Source organism: Cheilinus undulatus, linkage group 15 (assembly GCF_018320785.1).
Source record: "Cheilinus undulatus linkage group 15, ASM1832078v1, whole genome shotgun sequence".
NCBI classification, from domain to species: Eukaryota; Metazoa; Chordata; class Actinopteri; order Labriformes; family Labridae; genus Cheilinus; species Cheilinus undulatus.
In genome coordinates, this window is record NC_054879.1 from 33,263,005 (window position 1) to 33,274,045 (window position 11,041).

Consider the following 11,041-nt stretch of genomic DNA (forward strand, 5'->3'; position numbering starts at 1 on the left):
AGATTTACACTGTGTTTAATAAGAGGAGGCAGACTACAGGATTTCCATCTCATGGAATTCTGGGAACTGCAGTTCATCACATGATGATAGGTTTATTGGCCGGCAGACTACAAGTGGATTTATAACGGAGAAGTCAAAGGTCTTGTGAAACATCAGAGGGTCGTCTATCTGTCCCACCTGTTAGACATCAAAGACAAACCAGGCACGCTGCTCACAGCAACTGGCATTTAAAACAATTAAGTTTCCTGTCAAGTCCCTGTGATGAATTATCCGGAAGCTTTACCCGCTGTAATTCTAAATCTTCCCAACAAGTGCCTTTGTTGTAGAGAAATTAATGAAAACAAGATTGTCTTTCATAGGAGCTGATCTAACAGCGCGACAGCCAGCTGCTCTTCTTTGGGAATAAAAACAGTCAGCATTAAACACAGCTCACACAGAATACTTTTTTTTCTCCTACCACTCGTGTGGAAAACAAATCAGGCGGCAAGCGCAGTGGCCATCTGTTTTGTTATTTGATATGTGTGAATACATGTTGTAATGACTTTGTTTGTGAATCACTCTGCGCGGCAGAACACACGAGAGCTCTCGAAGTGCTGGAGTGTTCAAAGCTAATCATATAATTGGACACAATAGTCGATGACAAATGGAGACGCTTGGAGCCAGCCAGCTGGGGAAGTGAATATGTAATCATTGTAAAATCATATCATTTTTGCATATTTGAAGACAGCTTAATGGAGTTTGCGTGTCAGCACACTATCAAATGATGATCAGAGACAGTGTCGCTGTCTTTTTTCCAAATACTGCTCCGTTGCGCTGTTTGTCTTTTTATTTTGTGATTAAAAGTGTTTCTGAAGAGTTTGTGACTCGCATGCTCATTTGTGTTGCATGGATTAGATATGAGAATAATGACCCCCTCTGATTATGAGAAAGGACCAGAAACAGTGATTCCTACCAGCACTAGCACTGCAGGGCATTTGCAGACTTGTTTGAATTCAGCCACATTGGAGTGATTTCAAACATGAATGGCCTTCTGAAGGTCATGCATCTCAAGCAGACTCAAGTCTGAACTTTGACTAAGCCACTCCAAACCTTTTATTTTGTTTTCTTAAGCCATTCAGAGATGGGCTTGCTGGTGTGTTTTGGATAACTGTTCTGCTGTATAACCCAAACACGCTTGAGCCTGAGGTCACAAACTGATGGCCGGACATTCTCCTTCTGGATTTCCTGTTAGAGAGCAGAATTCATGGTTCCACCAATTACAGCATATAGTTCAGGTCCTGATGCAGCAAAACAACTCCAGACCATCACACTACCACCACCATGTTTATGATGTTCTTTGTATGAAATGTCATGGTAGTTTTATGCCAGATGTAACAGGATGCACACCTTCAAGAAAGTTCAACTTTTGTCTCGTCAGTCCACAGAATATTTCCCAAAAAGACTTGGGGATCATGAAGAAGTTCTTGGGAAACGTGAGACAAGCCTTTTTGTTCTATTTAGTGGTTTTGGCCTTGGCACTCTCCCATGGATGCCATTTTTTGCCCAGCCTCTTTCTTATCATTGAATCATGATAACCGACCTAAACTGAGTCAAGTGAGTCTTGCAGGTCCTTTGATGTTGTTCTGGGCTCTTTTGTGACATCTTGGATGAGTCATTTATGCACTCTTGGAGTAATTTTGTTAGGCTGGACACTCCTGAGAAGGTTCACCATGGTTCCAAGTTTTCTCCATTTGTGGGTAATGGCTCCCACAATAGTTGGTGGGAGTCCCAAAGCCTTAGGAATGACTTTGTAACCCTTTCCAGACTGATAGATGTCAATGACTTTATTTCTTATCTGTTCTTGAATTTCTATGGAAAAATTGCCCTTACTGTACTACTGTACTTCTCTCTCTCTTGCCAATCAAAATCATAAAGGGGTGGGACTTCTATAAATGTCAGAAGAGATACCAATAGGACTTTTCAGAGGAAAAGTTTGCAGACCTGCAGCTACTGCCTATAACAGGACAAGGTTCCTTTAAAGTCTTTTCATGGCTTCTAGATATTTTTTAAAGGTAACATGACATACACAAAAATAATTCAAAACTAAGTTACTGATACTATCGAGGAAAGGAAAAGGGAGACCCATCTTCATAATGCTGGTGACAAACTGTAAAGCTGAAAAGCCGTGGACACAGGCCTTTATTCTGTAGTTGTAGCCTGGGAAGTGAGGAATGTTGTCCCATTCTTGTCTGATGAAGGATACTAGCTGCTTAACAGTGTTGGGTCTTCTTTGCCAGATTTTTATTGTTTAATGATTCTTAAAATGTTTTCTGTTGGTAAAAAAATCTTGTCTGCAGGCAGGCCAGTTCAGCACCCAGACACTTCTACTGTGAAGCCATGCTGTTGTGATGGATGCTGTATGTGGTTTAACACTGTCTTGTTAAAGTACGCAAGGACTTCCCTGAAAGAGGCATCTGTATGGGAGCATATATTGCTCCAAAGTCTCTTTATACTTCTCAGCATTGTTCTTTCCAGATGCAGCCCACACCATAGGCACGAATGCAGCCTCATACTATCAGAGATGCAGGCTTTTGAACTATGTGCTGATGGTCCAGCTCCTCTTTAATTTGCAGGACACAGTATCTGTGGTTTACAAAAAGAATTTCAAATTTTGATTCATCTGACCACAGAACAGTTTTCCATTTTGTCAATTTTGAATGAGCCTTGGCCCAGAGAAGACAGTGGCATTTCTGGATCGTGTTTCTGGGGATTTCTGGTTCCTGAGCCCATGCAGTGATTTCCAGTACAGAATCATGCCTGTTTTTAATGTGGTGCCACCTAAGGACCTGGGGATCAGAAATATCAAATACCAACCTTTGACCTTGTCCCTAGTTCACGCTCATTTTTCCAGATTTTCTGAATATTTTGATGATATTTTGTACTGTAGATGGTGGGATATTCAAAGTCTTTGCATTTTACATTAAGGAACACTTTTCTAAAACTGTCCCACAAATTTAGACACAGTTTTTCACAGATTGGTGATCCTCAGTCCATTTTACTTAAGAGACACTCTACCCCTTGAAAATGCCCCTTTTGTACCCAATCATGTCACTGACCTGTTGCCAATTAACCTGATTAGTTGCAAAATGACCCTCCAGCTGTTTCAATAGCACCACTTTTCTCCATTTGAACATCTGATGTGTTGTTTATGCTCTGTTGTAAATAAAATATGGATTTATGAGATGTTTATGACGTTTTACACAGCGGCCCAACTTTTTTGGAATGTGGGTTTAAGACAAGTTATTAAAGAGATTACCTCGACTACGCATGTTAGATGTATGGCTAAGATTTCTCTTATTAGACCGGTCTGGCATTAGTGAACCTTTTTCCATCAGAAAAAAAAGAAAATCCTGCACAAAGGACACATGGACAGTTAAACGTATAAAAATACTGCAGTTTTATTTTAATTAAAGAAAAACTGCAATAATTACACTGAGTTTAAAACCAACTGAAGTTAATGTTATTGTAACCTGAGTGGTGTTGAAGATTGATTGGTACATACCATGACATTTACCAACATTAGACTATCGATAACATTTGAAGTCACTGCTAATTATCTTATTTGTTAAATGCATTTTTATCTTAATCTCATAGCTGTGCAGTTTTTACTGCAAAAATCTGTTTGCAGCATTTAAAACAACAGCACAAACAGTGTGTCTGCTCCGCAGCTCTGTTTCCTCCACTTTTACTGTACCATTAGTCTTCATATTGTTCCCATTAGAGAGCAGGAGAACATGAAAGAGAGCCCATAATGTTATATAGATACTGTACACACACCCAGCCTTCACCGGGGCCTCTCGCTCTACTGTACGGCATTAAGCAACAAGCAGCTGCCTGCATTTACATCATTTAGCGTTTCTCTCCGGGCACTTTAATACACTGAACCTCTCCCCTGGTAAACTTTACAATAGGATGTTGAAGGATACTTGTGGACTGCCATAGGAAATGAGAGGCACATGTGCGTGGATGCAGCGCCGGGTTCCCCCCTGTGATGCCGAGCTTAAGGGCTGCACAATAAGACTAATGGATTCCTTTTGTGGACAAAACTAGGTTAAGCACACGTGCTATTGTTCTTATCAGTGTTAGATGTACAGTGATATCTTACGTGTGAGGTATCCTTCACAGTACACAGTCAGTGTTTAGCTTCGCAGAGGTAATCTTTTCCTCTGGCATTCGCAATCTACTCCTGCATTGTCTTTCGTCTCCATTAAAAGGAGATAATCTACTGCAAGAGTTTCGAACGGCGCTAAACTGACTCCAATTGACCCTGCAGTTAGCAAAGAAAGAGGAGAAGCAGAGGAAATGTATGGCCTTGATTACAGCTGTGTGTCTATTTTAGCAGATTGTTCTGTTGCTGATTCACACACACAGACAGCCGCCATTAGCACGTATAAATAATGTAAGGCCCTCATCTCTCTCTCGCTTTGCTTTTTTTCCAACTCTCTACTCAGCTAAGTGCCTGGCTGCGTCGTTGAAACCTTGGCCTCCTCCTTGTCGGGGTGTTCTCCATAGATTAGTATGAGATTTATTTTAAGTCTAGTAAAGCGCCATGTTCTTTGACAAGTGTTCCTGCTCAATGCATGTGGGAATGTTTTTAATTGTATCATGTGAAGTGGAATAGGAGCTCCGGTGGGGACTGTGTCAGGTTGTGTTAATATTTAATCCGGTCTCACTTCAGTTTCCTCATGATCCACGGTATCGCAAGAGCGAGATGAGAGAGCAACATTACAAGACGGATAAAAAGACACAACCACTTGGAGGTATTGTAACTGCAGGATGTAGTGTTGTGAAGACACGGGGCCTTTTGTGCTGATATTATTGCAGCTCATGCTAATGCACTCATTCCAGCTGATGTGCATCTGAAGAGAGCTGACTGACAAATTTAATGTAAAAGCAGGTAGAGAGGGAGAGCGATGTGAGTGTGCATAGGAAAAAAAGGAGGACACATGGAGGGAGGGAGGCCTTTCACTTCATATCTGTGCACACACATCACCCACTGGTAGGTGTCCTGCTGTTTGAAGCCTCAAATTCAGCATGTTTAGTCATCACCAGGGCATGTGTCTATTTTCTTACTGAATTTAGGTTAGGACACAAATATTGGAAATCGAAGAATGACTGGCTAAGCTTGATTTCATCTGTTTTGTACAGAGGAGAGGCTTCTGTCTGGGTACTCTGCCATAAGCCCAGATCAGTGCAAGGCTGCAGTGATGTTTGTCCTCCTGGGACTTTGTCCCATCTCCACACAGGATATCTGGAGCTCAGTCAGGCTGACCATCAAGATCTTAGTCCCCTCTCTTACTGAGGTCCTTCTCCCCCCGATTGCTCAGTTTGGTCAGGTGACCAGCTCTTGGAAGTTGTTTATGCCAGACTTTTACCATTTGCAGAACTTTTTTGTAGCCTTCTTCAGATCTGTGCCTTGCAACAATCCTGTCTCTGAGCTCTGCTGGCACTTCCTTTGACCTCATGGCTTGGTTTTTGCTCTGATATGCATTGTCATAACAGGAGGCCTCCTATAGAGAGGTGTGTGCCTTTCCAAATCATGTCCAATCAATTTTACTTAGCACAGGTGAACTCTAGAAACATCTCAGCAAAGATCAGGAGAAATGGAGGAACCTGCGCTACATTTGCAAACATTTTAAAATTCCACTATCACTTCGCTATGATGGGGTACTGAGTGTAGATTAATGAGAATTTTTTTTTCAACTATAGTACCAGGGTGCAACATAAATTGAAAAAAGTGAAGGTGGTCTGAATACTTTCAAAATGCAATGCAGGGTGTTAGCCTGTTAACCTTCTTTTCTGTCCACTACAGACACCATAGAGCAAAAGGATTCTGATGATTAAGATTACTATTAATTTCCTTCTTTGCTGTCCTCATCGGCTCCTCCACTACTGATGACAATAACCGGCGATAGAAAGGAAACAAAAGGCCTTTCTTCAGTTTTTGTCTTGTAGTTATTTCTACCGAAGCATAGAATCACTCTAAAAATGGAAGGAGTCTATTCATTTTTGAGTTTATGGACTCATGAATTTACATAAAACTAAACTCAGAATCTTTTTAGTTTAAAAAGTTGTAAACTAATGACTTTATTAACTGAAAAATGTCAATTTTATAAAGTCATTTATTCATACAATATAAAGTTGCAAATTTGAATAAATAAAACTCAAAACACTGGTTGGACTGGAGTCATCTGCATAACGCTATTAGAGTGTTGTTTTCTTTCTAAAAGCTCCAGTTTATAGCAACGTCTCTTCAAAGTTCAGATGGTAATGATAATTTGATTATTAGAAGCTTAAATCACAAGCACTTCCTTATTGCTGAGTACCAGTAAAAAGAATAATTTGATTAAGCTATAAACTGCAGAACTTGCACAAAGGTAATGGCTTCATCTGGTATGATTTTCCTCCAACAAAAGGGATATTTTTAACTTTATAATCTGGAAAAAATCTAAGCCTTGGTTCCTGTAAATTTGCAACTTTTATAACTTAATTACTTAGATTTTTTTTCTTGTAAATTTAAGACTCTTAACTTCTATGGGAAACCAAACTTAGCATTTTTTAAGTTTAGAGTCAGACTTTACACCATCATAATGATCTTTATTGAAATGAAAAATGAAAATTCAAGTATTTTGTAACTTTTGCTCATCCCTTGGCTCATGAAAAAGAAAATTAACATGTTTTTCAGATTTCATTCACGAAAATCACATAATGTGTTGTTTAGCTTTCTTATATACTGTATGTTCCCTAAACTTATATTCAATTACTAAAAAATGCATAAACCTCTCTGTTTTTTTTTGTTTTGTTTTGTTTTGTTTTGTTTTTTGTTTCTTTTGTTGTTGTTGTTGTTGTTGTTGTTGTTGTTGTTTTTTAGCTATGTTAAACTTTGCAAAGCCGATGGATAGGCCAGATTCCATGTCTGTCATCAGTTGGCTCTATTTTGCAAGCTTCAAGTTGAAATGCTTGTTCCCAGGCGGAGAAAGGCTTAACCAATCAGCACCATTTGAAGAAAACAAAGCAGTAGCTATGGCTGTGGATTAGTTCAAGCCTGTAAACAAAGACTGCAGTAAAGAGATTAGCGCGGATGCAGCTATAGTGACATTTTTACCAGAACTAGACGACATATCTACATTAAAGAAAGGTAAATGACCACACTAAAGGATTTTCTGGGTGGCAAAGATGTTATTGTTTTTTCTCTTGACTGGCTTCAACATGAGTTGGGTTTACCAAATGGCTCCACCGACAGTGAACAACGAAAGTATTTGTTAAGATGCATTGTAGTTCACTTCACAAGGTGGTGCATGCCTTCTTAGTCACACCTCCTGAACTCTCACCTCCAAGATTTCTCTTTAAAAAGGTTCTACCTTCCTAAACACCATCTATGGGCTGTTGCCCAGATGGCCAGATTGATGTGAAACAAATCCCATGACATACAGGGCTTAACAAATTTATTAGACCACCTGTCATAAAAACGAGAAAACATAAATATTTTAGAAATCTTTCAAAAACTTGTTTAAAACTAAAAACTAAAACTAAAAACGTTTTTCCATTTTGAACAGGAATGAGGAATTTCAAACTGAATTCACCTTTTAATACCCAAATTTGAGCCGGCTCACTGGGCTTCTCTGAGAAGTCAGAAATTAATCAAGCATAATACTCAAGCACTAAAACTATTTATTCTCTTCAGGAGTGCAAGTAAATAACTATAATTTGACATATTAATCAAGAAATAATAATATGCTTTACTATTTTTTCAGGGTTTTTTTTGTAAATCAGTGAATTTGAAAATTCATGGCTAACAATAATGATTATATTTTAGCATTAAAAGTATCATTTCAGTTAAAGAGCTTCTACATATTGGTGTATTAACCATTGCAGAAACAAAAAATGACTTTGGTAATAACCAATGCTGTTAATTTAGGGCAGCTGTGGCATAAACCTTACTTTGGGTGGTGGTCTAATAAATTTGTTAAGCACTGTAGATGTGTGAGTTAGTCTATCTGGCATGCCAGGTTGTGTAGACCATACACTTGTGAAAATGATGAAGTAAAATGACTTTTTACAGACTTTTCGTCTGCTAACTGTTGAGTTGCCACCTGTTTGCCAGTAGGAGAAATGCAGCACTTATGCATTTTTGGCCATTTGGATCTTGTTCAAAATCCATCCATCTATCCGTCCGTCCGTCCGTCCATCTTCTTCCACTTATCTGGGGCTGGGTCCCAATGGCAGCAGGCTGAGCAAGTCAGCCCAGACATCCCTTTCCTTAATGACATTTTCCAGCTCTTTCTGGGTTATTACAAAGCATTCCCAGGCTACATGAGATATACAATCCCTGTACTGAGTCTACCCTGTGGTCTATTCCCAGTTGGATGCACCCTGAAGTCCTCCATAGGGAGGCGACCAGGTGGCGCCCTGATCAGATACCCTCAACTGGCTACTTTCAAGATTAAGGAGCAGCAGCTGTACTTCGAGCTCCCTACGTATGTCCGAGCTTTTCACACAACCTCATTACGACCGCTTGAACCTGCGATCTTTTTCTTACAGCCATTACCCAAGCTCATTCCAGCTCAGCTCACTTTTCACCACGATGGTCCGATACAATGTCTGCAATACTACTGATGCTGCACCAATCCACCTGTCAAGCTCGTGGTCCGTTCTACCATGACTCGTGAACAAGGCCCAGAGATACTTGAACTTCGTCACTTGGGGCAAAGACACCCTTCCGTACTGATATCATAAACCTATTCAAAATTGCACATGTATTCTAAAAATTATCATCCTGTGTTGAAAAGCAGCCGGAACAATCATCTGACACCATGGAGCCATTGGGGAAATGTTTACTAAGGGTAAAGAATTTTGGACTTCTCTTTCGGTAACTATGGAGTCGCCCCCTGGTGGCCATTAGGATAAAAAGTCGATCTGAGAAGGAGGTTTTGTAGCTGCAGGATTTAGTGTTGGGCCTTTTGTGCTGATATTATAGCAACTCATACTAATGCACTCATTCCAGCTGATGTGCATCTAAAGAGAGCTGACTGACAAATTTAATGTAAAGGCAGGTAGAGAGGGAGAAGATGTGTGGATGTGAGTGTGCATGGGAAAAAAAAGGAGGACACATGGAGGGAAGGAGGGAGGGAGGGAGGCCTTTCACTTCCTCTGTGTGCACATCACGTCTCCTCTCCCTGAGCTCAATTACAGGATTGATACTCAGAGAGGAAACTTCATCATGTCGTACAGATGTCTTCACCGGGAGGAAGAGGGAGACGACGCATGTTGTCATTTAACGTGACATGGTGTGCGTATATTCAAAACAAACAAAATGAGAAACAGTCGGACTATAGATTTCATTATAGGGCTAATAATAAATATAGAGACGACGCAAAGTGCAGGCGGAAAACAGTCAATGAAGTGGAGGTGGCCATGCCTGTTAGAGGGTTTAACAGTTCGTCTGAGTGAATTAATCCCACACAATAACTTGTACACAATAATACTCTTTCAGTGAGCCATTCAGCTCCATCATAGTAAACATTTTTTATAACCCAGACAGCTCTATAAAGCGCTTTAGGCATCATTGGGCACAACCGTCATTAGTCAGTGCCTGTGAATAAAAAAGCCACAGTGTTGGTGATGCTGCGCAGACACACAAAGCCCATATCTATTTTACAGTGTTTCATTTCAAACGTGACACACACGCCGAGAACACACTCCACAACAATGGCCGTGTTTTGCTTTAATTTGATTAGGTTTTGTCTCAGCCAATGCCAAGTCCTGTTTTGCCTCAAGAACATATCTCTTAATCACGTTCCATCCAGGCTGTGTCTTTCATCTAAATCTCACAGCCGTGGCTCACACCCAACTTTATTTCGCTGAAAGGTAGAGGAAAAAATGGCACGCACGTACACATGCGTTCAAACACGCACATGCACGCGTAGCAGCATGTGTGCACACATCCAACAAGGGGGAATACAATGACAAAAGCCTACTCTCATCTCTGTCACATGAAGTGATGTTTTGTGTTTAGCTGTGTGCGACTGAGGTGTGTGTGGTTGTGTGTGTCTGCGGGGCTCAGATCCATGTTGTTTGGTTTGCTTCTCCATTAAGAGAGCTGTAAAGGAGAGGGAACAGATGGCTGCTGGCCCGCTCTGTCCTGCATCCTCTCACAACTGCCACACTTCCTGTGCGTCCATTAATCTTCCCTCACTACTCCTGCAGCACAACTTTATTAAAACAACTCAGGAGAGAGCGCACAACAAGCCCGCGCAGCTGTCAGGAGCAAAAGACAGAACCATTCGTCCACAGAAGAACGGCCTCGGATTTCTAGACGCATCTGTAAAACAGCTCGAGTGGAGGCAGGTTGTGCTTTGAAGGCGGCTCTGCAAAGCGCTCGCTGCAGTCGAGACACAATAAATGCTCATTAGAACGCAGCTGGAGCGGCTGTTGTTGGCGAGTTCATAGGCTCGGTTTGTCAAACTTAAACATGTGAGGCCTGGACTCGCTGCCTGGGATGGACTACTGTTTCCTCCTGCTGTAAGGAAACGTGGAAGTGCTGCGTAATATCAGACTCTGACTAAAAGAAGAGGACGTAACTGCTGTGACGTCACCCAGTGGTTAGTTTACTTCTGTTCCAAACCAGTAAAGTCAGCCCTTTTAGTTGTGAACATCTTGTTTTTTGGGCAACAGAAGCAACTAAACATGGCTGACAGACCAGATCTGCTTTGTTATACATTTACCTTGGATGGAGTCTCTTTACAGTTAGCCACGCCCCCAAAGACTGCCCATCTTCATCATGAATTTCTGCTCTTACCCTTCGATTCCACTTACACATGTGACTGATGTATATCTATGAATATACAAAGGATGCCTCCTATTGTCCAAGACAAGCATATGCACTTCCTTACAGATAATTAGAAACCTCATAGAAACTACCTGTAGCCACAAGGAAGGGATCATTTTGTCAATTTTTTGCCATTCAGTAGCTTGGAATATGTACATGGAAAATCACAGGGAC